The following is a 14,203-nucleotide window of genomic DNA, read 5'->3' as shown; positions in this document are numbered from 1 at the left end:
AGTTTACAATTGACAGTCTAAATAACATAGGCCACTCTGAATGTTTTGCACATCCCCTTGTATATATTGTCTGTATATATTGCATATTTCACTTGCGATTTGTCTCCTTTCTTGAATATGGGTATGATTTAAGCCCGTTCCAAGATTTGGGGATAGGTGCTCCTCTTGCTATGGCATTTGCTAGGAGCAATATGTACCTGGCCCAAAAGTTTTTTATCATACAAAAAAGTGTTGACAGGGACACCGTCTATACCAGGTGCTCTTCCAGGAACAACCAGGTCTAGGGCAATAAGAACCTCACCAAGACTAAACACATCTTCCAAGAGGAATGTGTGCTGAATCTCCATGATTGTGCTTCGTTCCGGACCCTTGGCATATTGAGGTTTAAAGTAGGCCACCCATTCATCTTGAGCCACCCAATTTTGGGGTTTATCCAGAGTCCCATCACTACCCCACTTGAGGACATTCCAGAATCTTCTTGGGTCTTTTTGGGTACCTGCTTCTTTTAGATCCTGCCACCTCTGCTCGTCCCATGCACGCTTAGATTTATAGACTACATTCTTGTATGCCGCCCTAGCAAGTTGGACATGACTACGTGTTTCACTTTTTATAGCTCTCCCAAGGTCCAGTCGAGCCTGCCGACACTCCCGAGTGTACCAACGGGGAGGGTGGCAAGCACGATTGTCACTCGGCTTCGATCAATAAAAAAGGATTCATGTATCTTTGTGCTCATCTCTAGAGCTAAAATTGCTGCCCCTTTGTTAGCAAGATCTCCCAGATTACTTGTAGCTTCTAACAGCTTGTTTGTGATAAAATCAATGTGCCCATTGCACTCTACTACTTTGGCCCACCGAAGATGGTGCATATCATTTGACACACCTACGTCACTAGACAAAATTTGACCAGCGTCCCTTGCGACGGTGGATTCCTCCCAATAGTTCAGAGACGTACAAAGTGGGTTATGATCACTCTCAACCCTTTCGACTACCAACATATCTTCTAGATGTTTCCATAATCCCAAACTAATCAGGATGTAGTCGATTCTACTTTCTCGGGGACCACTCCTAAAGGTGTTGGCCCCAAGTTTGTCATGCATAGTCCTGCCATTAGTTGCTCTCAACCCTTTATTCAAACAAAATGAGTTCAACTAAATTGAGAGTTCGGTCCACCTTTTAACTGGAGCTAAATCAAGCTTCGGGACACCCCATTCTCTGTCTTCATCATCCATGACTTTCCAGTCGCCACCTAACAGGGGCTCAAAGGTTGTGTTAAAATCTCTGGCTAGGATAATGTGAGAGTGCTGTGAATAACATTCTATATATTCATCCAGGTGAGGTAAAACTTTTGAATTCCTACCCCCGTGCTTCTTGCATACAAATTATAAATGGGGACTGGCTTTCCATTTTTATTACTAAGCCCAAGTATCTGAAGATCCTTGTGATTAGAATCAAGGGGTTTAATAGTGAGATCAAGGCTCTGGCTAATCCAAAGCAATAGACCACCCGAAGGGCGTCCTCTACCACTTTTCACTGCATGTACACTATAGTTCAGGTAGCCTGGAAAGTGTGAAGCTTCTAGTAGCCCGGTTTCTTGGAAGAGACATATTTTATCTTATAAATAAGACCCAGTCTGGGGATTCTAATTTAGATTTGAGGCCGGCCACATTCCAAGATAGGATTGAACAAGATTTGCCCAATCCTACTGGGGAACTGTCGTTTAGCTGCATGCTAGAATGCAAATCTACCACAGAATTTGGGGGGGCAACAGAAGTATTCATGTATATTGGTTCTATACTGGGACCTACAATCCCTGCTTTGTACTGAGATAGTTTTGCTCTAGCCCATCCATCCGGTCCTCCTGTCTGAACTGTGTCAATCAATAGTCAATCATTAAGATCCAAGCCTGAACTTCCCTCTACATTCCATCCCAGGCGATCTTTCCGATGCATTGGCCATCTCTGAGGGGGAGAAGATCTCATTTGTACTCTGGAATGCTCAGGAGAACAACTCCTAAATTCCAAATGAATTAGATTTTCATCCAACTCAATGTTCTTAAGTCTTAACTCAATGCAGTCTACTGGGTCCCCTAAAAAATGACAACCGTTTGGAGCTAACAATGTCATCTCTGATTATAGTTCTACAGCCTCGGACATACCTTATCCAATATACAGCTTTATTTATTAATGATTCATTGGTTTCCGAGGCCTTTAATATAATTTTATATAATTCAATTTAATAGACCACCATTGGTCTATTAACTAAATAGACCAATGGTGGATTTCGCGTATTGGGATTTGGGCTTGGGCGAGAAATACCTGTACTCGAACATGTCCTTACCATTCTTCGTGGAACTGTCAGCCCTCCCTTGTCTTGCATAACTACCAGTTGGCAAAGTACCATTACCCCTCCCTGCTTGATAATTCTCATCCCCGGTTAGCGGGGTTTGCCTGGGGGCAATGTCAGAACTACCCGTTGACAAAGTACCAGTTGCTTTCTTTGCTTGATGATTCTCACCCCCACTTAGCACAGTTTGCTTAGGGGCATTCGCAGTCTCCTGATGTGTTTTTAATACACCCCTCCCAGTTCTAGTCATCTCGCTATATAATATGCCAGTTGCTGCACGGGTACTTTGCTTGTCCCTACCTATTACAGCTTCTGTTGCCCGGGACCCACTTACCCCTCCTGCTTTCATTGCGGCTACACAAGTGGGGCAAGAAGTATTGGCCTGACTAGCCCTGCCCTCCTTTACTACGTCAGTAGGATGGTCTAACTTAATTTGCATAGTCTCAATCAGAATACACAGCTGTTTAACTACTGAAGTTAGTGGATTAGTATCTGACTCTATTTGGGCAGAAATGCTAGAAGTACCTTGCAACTGGGAATCACTCTCACATAAGCGGGTATCTCCCTGGGGAGTGAGTGAAAGTGGATTACTGTCATAAATATCAGGTTGCGCCAAAACTGAAAACCTATTTTTGCATAGCAAGGCTGATGACTTAGGCTGAAGGCGGGACGAGGGAGAGGTGTTCTGGGCTTGCTCATTAACCGATATTTCACATGTACTTTCCCCTTCGCATTCTACAGTATTTACTTATTTATTGATAACTTTATTTCGGTCAACGACCATAAAAGCACAGATAAAATATGTACATACAATAAAATACATAAATAATTAAGAACCAATAGTTAAAACATTATTAAACAATCAGTTATCAACAAGGTGGTCTTCATTGGAGTTAATCACAATTAATCAAGGTGGACCTTCTCCGCCACATACCGTACAAAAAACGGGAGACCGAAAACACAATGAGGGGGGATGTATCATATTTTAAAATTCTAACTGCTTGAGCACAATGTTTTAGTCCCAGATTTCTGCATAGTGGTACCAGCCAAGCTCTTCGCATTCTACAGTATTTACAATTTCAACCGTTTTGATTTTGTTCAAGAACATTTCAGGAATTACCGTTACATTCCTCTTACCCCCAACCCATCGATAGTATGTGAGTTGTGTCCATCCCCACAGTTCTTCCCACAGGTTGGGGGTTTCAAAATCAATATTTCCTCACATTCTTCAATTAACTCGTCGTCCATAACACAGTTTCCCCCTGCATGTGATATAAGTTTCTTTGTGGGGGTTTGCTTTATTTTTCTTCGTTTCTTTCCACCCCTAGGAATGCCACTCGACCCTTGGCTCAGGTCTTCCACGCTTTTCCTCTTCCCCATTGTCAATATGTTCGAACACAGGATTAAACAAACGGGAAAACACAGTACCTTTTAGTTGTGAATCAAGAGGGGTGGCCCGGCCTGGTCTCCTTCGGTCCCTGACGGCCACAGACGGCCTGCCCTTTGCCCGGGCTTCACCCGGCGCCCGCCTGCGTCCCACGTAGCGGGAACTATATCTACTTATAAAGATGGTGGGGGTGGGGCAAAGTGGGGGCCGCGAGAAGCTAAGAGGAGGCTGGAGGCGGTAGGCGGGGCTGTCAACTCGCCCACAGGTGTGCTGTTCCCGGAGGCTCCTGGTCCGTGGAGTCCTCCCCTGTGCTGGCGGCGCGGTTCTCTTTTTCCCATTGGGGGGAAGGTCAGCGTGTCCCCCTGCTGCTGCCCACACAGCGCAACTTGCCCCAAACAACAATCCGCTTCCTCGAGCGGCTTGTCATATAATGTATTTTAACATTATATGTCAGCTCCATTCATGGAAAATCTACAGCTCACCCCCTCCAATCTTACTGACCAAGCAACGCTCCTGCCTGCCAGTGTCTCATTATTACCTATTTACTTCAGTGTTAATGAGGTGTGTGTTGGTTTACTTGTGTGAGTGTCTTTTAGCCTGTGTGTTTGCTTATGTGTGCATGTTTGTGTGCGTCTATTTGAATATCTGTTTGTGGGTGTTTTTTTTTTTCTATTTGTATTTATGTGTTTGTTTGCACCATTGTGGGTAGTTAGGTGTCTGTGTGTCCATGTTTGGTGTGTGTGTTTGTGGGTCTGTGCATCTCTTTGTATGTGTATTTCTTTGTGGGAGCACTCTTTTCTGTCTTTATCAAATGTGCATAACCTCTTCCTTAGAAGATAGAAATCCTCTTTTAATTAGGTATTCCCCATGCCTGCCCTATAAATTAAAGCACACATTAAATTACATTAGCACACACAATTTTTATGTATTCACAATCAATTATTAGGATAAGATTTTCAGTGTAAAAACTGTATTTGTAAATCATTATTTTGATCACAAACACAAATTGTTTATCCTCCATTCCAACTTTCAAAAACAATGTGTAACCTAGAGACATAGCTTCCATTAGTGCAGCAGGTGCAGTGGCACCAGAGTCCACTGAACTCTAATTATTGCTGAATTTCACAGTTTAACACGGTCTTGTCATAACATTTGGACAACTTAACTAGATATGGTGATCTCCTGTTTGTGGTGCAAGTACACCATATTAAGGAGTTTAGAGCCCTGTTCCTTGGGGAAGTTTACTTGCGAACCATAGAGGCTCAAAGGGGGAGCAGCCATAAAGACAAGCCCCAGAGCAGTCTGGAGGTCGGCTACCGTGTACCCTCTTATGCCCTCATTACAAGTAGCCTCTTCGTTTACTATGGGAAATATGAAATCCAGAAATATCGAGAATCTATTTACTTTAACACTGAAAACTGTCAACATTTCTGGGTGAAAATTTGGGAGAAATGAGGAATTATCAGGGGAATTGAGGCAGTATATCACAAAACGTGTAATAGGCGAATATATATATATTACCTACTGGCGGTCGCCAGTAGGTATATATAGTTAGGATTTTTTCTCTATGGGATTTTTGAAAATTCTATGTCTAATAACTTTGGCGTTTGTGGACGGAAGTGGCTGAAATTTTCAGGAAAATGGAACATTTTGTTTCTGAGCAGCCCCTGAAAATTTGGGGGGGTTTCATCAAGGGGGGGCCGAGAAAAAAGGGGGGTCCCAAAACGTGTTTTTAACATTGAGTTTTCCATAGGGCGGTTGGCCTCACTTTTAGCCCGAACGGCTGAATGGATTTGCACGAAACTTGGCAAAATTGTAGGGACTGGTAGCCCGATGTGCCTTTGCTAGGTCTCAATATATGTGCTCCAGTGGATTTTGAGAAATTAACGTTCAAAAAAAGATATATATCTGTAACAGCGGACCAGGCAGCGCTCCAGTTCGCGTACTTTTCGCGTTACGGAGCTTTGTGAAGCGAAGCTGATTGGTTCTCCGGCGTCTGTAAACATTCCAAACAGTCTGTAGCGGCCGCCATCTTGTCTCTCGGTAGGATCGAGAGACAAGAGGAGGCCAAAGCGAAGGGGCAAATGACCATAAGGGGGCATAGTAGATCCTCCCTGACCCTCTAGGTTTGATGTGGAGGTTTTAAAAGGGCCCCCGGGGCAAAAAAATAAAAAATAATAATAATCGAACGGCTGAATGGATTTGCACGAAACTTGGCAAAATTGTAGGGACTGGTAGCCCGATGTGCCTTTGCTAGGTCTCAATATAAGTGCTCCAGTGGATTTTGAGAAATTAACGTTAAAAAAAAGATATATATCTGTAACAGCGCTCCGCTTCGCGTACTTTTCGCGTAACGGAGCTTTGCGAAGCTGATTGGTTCTCCGGCGTCTGTAAACATTGCAAACAGTCCGTAGCGGCCGCCATCTTGTCTCTCGGTACGATCGAGAGACAAGAGGAGGCCAAAGCGAAGGGGCAAATGACCATAAGGGGGCATAGTAGATCCTCCCTGACCTCTTAGGTTTGATGTACCATTTTGCCAAGTTTGGTGTAATTCCGTTCAGCCATTCAGGCTGTAGACGTATCTAAATGTCCTATGGAAAATTGCATGGGGAAAACACATTTGAAAGTGTTGAAATTTAGAACCAATTAAAATGTTACTTTGGTTTTGTATTTGTGTGTGATGAAAGTTAATTGGTTATGTATATATCTAAAATGAGAGGAAACCACAGCCATTTTGTGATACTACTGTCTGAGGTACATTTGTGAGGAATTTTTGGTGCTCAATTTCTGGTGTTTGGTTTACACAGTACTAACACTTCTCCTACTTTTAAAAAGGTGAGTTGTTAATTTGTAAGGGGAACTATGTTGTACACTTTAAGATAATTTGAAAAATGTTTTCTGTTATTTATTTACAGTCCTTCTGTTATACTAAATACTTGATAAAGTTAGTTTTATATTATGTATTACTAAAAACGATAAATGAAAGTGATTATTTTTTTCTGCAATTTACAGCAAGCAATTTCAAAATAAAATGGCTCACAATGAAGAGACCGTGGCAATTTCTTTTGAATTATCCACTACATTTATTGAAATTGACAGCACCAATAATGAAATATTCTCACAAGGAGGAGATGACTTGAATGATTTTTTTGATCAATCTCTTGATGGCGAATTTATCGAATGTTTGGAGACCATAGAGTTACAAGAATCATCATTGCAGACTTTTCATGAGGAGATTCCAGATGAGATGATTGAAGAGGAAATTCCTGATGAGGACATGTTACTAGTTCTTTCAAATTTTGAAAATTCAGAAGAATAAATGTATATTTAGAAATACAAAAATTGTTTGAGACATTATTCATTTTTAATTTATGAGGTTGTAGCGAAGTGATTGTAGTATAAAATGAGACTTATAGTATAGAGTGGAACATTTTTATGTTACATGGTAAGTTTACTCATATTTACTTCCCTTCTTCCACTATATTATCTCCAATGTGTATTTGACATCTCTTCTTCATCTCCGGCCTCCTTTCTCTCACTGTCTGTCTCTGATGCATCTTATCGCTGCCATTTTGTGTAATTACAGAAGAGAGTAAAATAAAATAGTTCGGAACGTGAAAAGGGGGCAAAGTAGAGTACCCCTCACCCCCTAGGCCTTCTCAGGCGGTCCCAAAAGGATCAGTTTCTGCTTTCCTGAGAGATTATGGTATGAGTTCCATATACCACAATAACTTGCATTACAACATGCAAGATATCTATCTCCTATTACCAACTTTTGGAGATATTCGCGCTAAGCGCGAATATCTCCAAAAACTAACACCTGCCCTGAGCAGTTCTTAGCCATGTTATCCAATGGGAGGTGGATAACATGGCTAAGAGCATTAGCTCGGTAATGCATGAATATCGCTGACTTTTTAGCGATATTCATGCATTGAGGCCGTTTTTTATCGCATTTGCGATAAACCTTGATAATAGCAAGGTTTATCTTCGATAATTTCTGACGATGCTTAGCGGTAAAAAAATTCGTTGCTAAGCATCGTTAGCGATAAATATCGCTTAACTTTGGCAATATGCACCAACGTCTGTTAACGTTCGATTCGAAGGAAATGAGGAAGTGTTGAAAAACATTGTCTGCGCCATCTTGCCTTTTTTGAAATGCCACACTTTTGTTGTGCACGGCAGCCATTTTAGATGCCTTGACCAGACCCACTCTCTGCACGCTGTCGGTTCGTAGCATGGCTCCCCACCCTCGCAAGCATCTTCCCCAGGCACTGCTCACCCCCGCTCTCTGTCTTATGCATGGGCAATAAACCTCCCCCCATCTGCGCTGCTCTTCCCTGAGAATCACACTCTGTGCCCGCCCGACACCTCCCTTTCGCCCTATTCACTACCGCACCCTCTGACACTCCTCTTCTTCTGTGTCCGATTGTCCAGGCCGGTCCTAGGCTATCAGCTAGCCCTGCAGATGTAGTTTATGGCCCCAGCTGTAAAGAATCACCCCTCTTCAAAGGAGTTATAGTAGATCAAGGCCCACACCCGATGAGATCCGTCACACCACACGTGTTCATACTATCTGAAAACCATCCTGTATTGTGATTGGGGAGGGGACCGAGCCTGAAGCGGAAGATTCCAGGGATGACTCTTTGTACATCAAAGTTTTTACAATTATGTGTCACATTAAAAATATATAGCACTCCAACAAAGTAGTAGGAATATAAAACTTTAATAACTTAAAAATATATACAACAAAACAAAAACAGTAAAAACATTTAAACAACGAAGAGATCGTGGCAATTTCTTTTGAATTATCCACTACATTTATTGAAATTGGCAGCACCAATAATGAAATATTCTCACAAGGAGGAGATGAATTGAATGATTATTTGATCAATGTCTTGATGGCGAATTTATCGAATGTTTGGAGACCATAGAGTTACAAGAATCATCATTGCAGACTTTTCATGAGGAAATTCCTGATGAGATGATTGAAGAGGAAATTCCTGATGAGGACATGTTACTAGTTCTTTCAAATTATGAAAATTCAGAAGATGTTGCCTGGGGGTGGGTTGTCAGTAGCGGTCTGTTGTGCGAATAGTTCCAAGGCAGCAGAACGCGCTGAAATCTGGATGTCACGAAGGTGATGTCTAGTAAGTTGCCGCCCAGCAAATAACGGCGTGGGGCGCCGCGGGGGGGGGGGGAGGCAGTCCAAAGTTCCGTTAAAAGGGCAAAGGAAAGAATCGGTGGTTTGAACCATCAGTCAAAAAGGGGAGGGGGTGCAACAATTTTTCCTACCGGGTCACACTGTGCTTTCACCGGAACTGAGGTCTGCAGGATTCTAGTTATTCAAACTGAGGCTGGCGCCAGCATGGGAGCGCCGACGTCCCGCGGCTACAGTTTCGTCACTCCACGGGCGATCATGGCAGTCATTCCCCATCGGGGGTGTCTGCGGGGGTCGGGGACTCCCGCGGCTCCTCTAGAATCTTCAAGGTCGTGGAGGACTACGGTGGTGGAGTCAACCAGTGACCGGGCCATTTCTTTATGCTGGGCCCGCTCTTGCCAGGTCGATCGCCATTTTGAGAGTTCGGTAGCTACTGGCGATCGCGGGGTCAAATGAGCGGACGAGCTCCATCCTGCCGGGCGAGACGTTGCAGCATCGCCACAGTGGAAGAACCCTTTTCCGGGCGCCTGGAGCGCTGAGGGTGCAGGTGGGAAGCCTCCACCTGGGGAGGCGGGAGAGGCCTGTTCGCACCGTCTCTCCCTCCCAGTGCACCCCACGGCGTCTCGCTTGAGATTTGTTATGGCCGGACCAGGCGATGAGGACGAGAGAGGGGGGGGTCGGAGGCATGTGCAAGACATCCCCCCCCAGGGTTGTTGCAGAAATTATTCAAGAAAGAAGAAATGTCCCGTCCGTCTTTGGGCCGGACCTCCGGTGGATGGCGGCTGGACGCCCTTTGCTCTGGCCCCATGAACGGGCTCCTTGGCTCATCGGCTGCAGCCGGATCCCGTCGGCCCCAGCCCCCGGCCGTTGGTGGCCGGACCGGGAGAGAGTGTGGAGTGACAACCTGCAACTCTCAAGGGCCACCGCGGCCGGACTGGGAGAGAGAGGGGAGGGTCGAGGACACGGACATTCCCCCCCCTAAAACTCTCCAGTGTTGTCAATCCCCCTGGCTGGGTCCCGCTGGCCTTGGCCTCTCCTCCGGCTACACCCTACGTGATGATCTCCTGGCCGAGGCGTGGCAGCAGGACCCGCCTTATATGTGTTGCTTCCGGCTGGGCGTAGCCGAAAACCTGTTGCCCTTTGGAAGTTTCTAGAATGGGGCGGATGTCTGCTGACTTCTATCTTTCCCAGTTTGCCGTTATTTGGCCATGGCAGGCGGTGGGACAGACACGTTTTGGGGCAGTGAGGGGCGATGTTTTCAGGTTTCTTATTACGGGCTTACTTCTAACGTTTCTTGTTTCTAGGACAATAATAGGTTTTATCATTACGTATTGTTATCGTTTCTTTGTTTGTTATTTAATAAAAAGTTCATCAGTGGCCTACTGATTTTCGTTTTCCTATTCTTTTCTTTCCAGGTTGTTTCATGCTAAAGTTTCTGTTAACAGGATACAGTGATCACTTCGTTATTATTGCATATGTCCTTTTCACTAGGGGTGCTCTCTTGTCGGGCCAGATGACCTATCTCTAGTAAATGGTCCGGGTGAAACAGGTGCATCAATCAGTGGGGAGTAGATAGGCATGACAGATTACAACGGGGGAGAAAGGTCCGCATTATGTACCCTTTCACTACTTGCAAAGATTTTCCTACGTTTATTTGCAAACAGGGAATACCTCCAAAAAGAACTAATTCCCAAACAGTCAATGTTCGGACAATCAATCAATCAATGAGGAACGAAATAGGTACGACGTGTTAAAGGCTTGCGTTACCTACCCTTCACTATCTGCAAAGGGAGAGAGAATATTCCTATTCTTCATCGTTTGCAGGCAGAGAAGATCCTTAAGAGAACCAACTTCGAACAATTCAATGCTCGATTCAAACAATCAACAAGGGGTACTGTGAACACAAATGAACGCCGCTTATGTACATACACATTGCTATTTTCAACAGGTTGTTCCTAATGTTTCTATTTTAGCGAGGTCAAAAAGAGATCCCATTAGTGGCCTACTGATTTTGCTCGATTCCTTTTGTTTTTTTACACGATTTTTCGCTATCTGCAAAGACTAAACAGAGTATTGCGACTCTGTGCTTGTTTGTAAATAGAGAATGAACCAAAGAGAACCAATTCTAAAACAGTAAATGCTTGGATAACAATCAATCAAATGGAGAGAGAAGCAGGCACGACGGATTACAACGGGGGCAAAGGCCTGCGTTAACTACCTTTCACTATCTGCAAAGAGAGAGTACTCCTAATAGAAATGAGGGGGGGGGGCAGCATTCAAAGCAGATCAGTGTGCATAAACACGAAAATGTTTTTACTTACCACGTACTTGACATTCGACAGCTTATGATATTTGCTATTAAAAAACCATTGAAATTCACTGAAAAAACCATAGGTTATAGACCATATATAGTTAGGAATTAGCATTTACAAAACCTTGAAAATCCACTGAAAAAACCATAGGTTATAGACCATATATAGTTAGGAATTAGCATTTACAAAACCTTGAAAATTCACTGAAAAAACCATAGGTTATAGACCATATATCGTTAGGAATTAGCATTTAAAAAACCTTATTTTACTCACACAAAACCATTGAAATTCCATATATAGTTAGTTGCACTAACTATATATCGCGCACCCGCAATCCACTGCTGATGATGTCACATATTACATCATTCATGACATGGTCAGTGACATCACTGATGACATCACTGATGACATCTCAAATGACATCACTGATGACATCACTGATGACATCTCATTTGACATCAATGACCACATCACTGATGATACCATTCATGTGACAATACAATGCATCTCCTCACATTTTAATATAACCTCTGTTTCACCCAGTGTTAAATACAGAGTATAATTTTTGAAACCATTGACACACCAATACTAGTTACTACATACGCACTCACTGATTCCTACGTCTACACACACCTTCACTCATTCACCCATACAATCATTCATACATACAATCACTCATCTTTACAACACTATCATATGCACTCATACACCTATACAGACACTCACAGTCTGCCACTCATCCATGGAGTTACTCACACACCTAGTCAGTCCTGTAAAGAATCAATGACACTTCCATTTTGTTGTCTATACAGTTAAACATAGAGCACCTTACATTTTCAAACATATACTAACACATACTTACCTTCTTATACAATCATTGATACAAGTACACATTGATCTGCACAGAGTCACACACCTCCCAGCCAGCCACACACACACTCAGTCTCCCATACAAATACTTGGGCAATCAATCAATAACCCATATAGTTACTCATATAGCTACTGATCAACACATGCAGCAGTTTACAGAACAACAGACATAATGATGCACAAATTAAGACAGTTTAGTCACTAACCCATGCACTCAGTGAGACACATTTAATCACTCACTCATACAGTCAGTCATGCACCTACTAAATCCTTCGTCCAGACACTTATACATCCACTCATTCTTCAATATGTAAGACATATTTAAACTCTACAGAAACAAAAAATCACTGGATGTTGTTATCAGTGATGTCATCAGTGATGTCATTTGAGATGTCATCAGTGATGTCATCAGTGATGTCACTGACCATGTCATGAATGATGTAATATGTGACATCATCAGCAGTGGATTGCGGGTGCGCGATATATAGTTAGTGCAACTAACTATATATGGAATTTCAATGGTTTTGTGTGAGTAAAATAAGGTTTTTTAAATGCTAATTCCTAACGATATATGGTCTATAACCTATGGTTTTTTCAGTGAATTTTCAAGTTTTTGTAAATGCTAATTCCTAACTATATATGGTCTATAACCTATGGTTTTTTCAGTGAATTTTCAAGGTTTTGTAAATGCTAATTCCTAACTATATATGGTCTATAACCTATGGTTTTTTCAGTGAATATATATATATATAGAAAGAGAGAGAGAAAAAGAGAGAGATATTTTCACTGAACCAAACAAAGGTTACAGGGACGTTATAGGTAGGAAATAGCATCAAAACCTTAGAAATTCTCGGAAAAAACAAAGGTTACAGAGACGTTTACTTAGGTTAGATTTTACACACGAAACCATAGAAACTCAGCAGTGTAGCCGTGCGCTCAAAAAGTGCTGTTTTTATAGTTACCAGGGCTGACTATCACTTACACTTCCCACAATGCACAGCTTATGAAGCGGGCAGAGAAACATATGAAAAAATTGCTCCTGCCCCTAGAGCGCAGGATTTTAAGCTGCTCTCTACGGTTAGGAACAATCCTGGCTCCCGCTGGCGTCACAGGGACTTTGGGACCCCCCCTGGCCCCCAACAATGATGATGTGGGTTCCCTGGGTGGGCTCAAGGGCACCCACCCTTTACCGGCAGGGCCATTTTTGTATATTGTTCATTATGCGTGGTCAAGGCATATGCATGGTAAAGATTTGCGTGGTCAAGGCATCCGTGGTAAAGGCATTTGTTGGTATCTATGACATTATAATTAGTCTAATCCTGCACTATCTCTTGACTTGAAACTAAACCCTGGACCTTGATAAATGGGACACAGACATCCCAAAAAAAGTGTAAAAGCATGTGTAGGAATGTCATCTTAGATTGTCATCACATGCCATTTCCCCAGCGCATTGTACCATTTCCCCAGTTGTGCCCGGATAAATGGTGCTATGAACCGTATAGAACTACTCGCCACCACGTTTAGAGGGTGATCCATTTCTCTTCCTTCACTGGAAGGAGAGTTACTCCCGCATTTTATTGAAGTGAAACCTACGTGTCAGAAAGAGTCAAATTGGGGTCTGTGAATGCTCACGTACTCACAAGTTAGGGTTCATTCACAAACTGACAAGGTGAAGCATGCGTGCGCTGCATTTACTAGTGTGTGATTCTACAAATGCAAAACATGTACACCTGGCAGCGATCACCTGACTAGTTTTGTTTTTAAACATTGTTGAAAGAGTTGCTTAGTCCTAAAAACTCCAACTCTTTGTGCATAAATAAGATAAGCTGCAAACAACTCATCTGGGGACACAGACAAGCCCACTGACACCAAGAGAGAAACAGTAATGATGGTTATTCACAGGCCCTGGTAAACCCCCTAGTCCTGCTCATCATAAAGGCCCATCTCACTCCTAAACATTCTTGCTTAACTATTCACAGGCATTCTGGCACACAACTTAGTCCGTTCATAATGTCCTTATGACTGCAAGCCACAGCAGTGGTGAGATAATACTGTGCCGTTAATGCAATGGATGCTTTCCAACACTGAAAAGACACTGGACACAATGTCCCCCTAGGGCCCGATTTATATTTAG

This window comes from Lissotriton helveticus, assembly GCF_964261635.1.
Source record: "Lissotriton helveticus chromosome 1_1 unlocalized genomic scaffold, aLisHel1.1 SUPER_1_unloc_84, whole genome shotgun sequence".
NCBI lineage: Eukaryota > Metazoa > Chordata > Amphibia > Caudata > Salamandridae > Lissotriton > Lissotriton helveticus.
The sequence above is the reverse complement of the archived record's forward strand: the minus strand, read 5'-3'. Positions refer to the sequence as shown.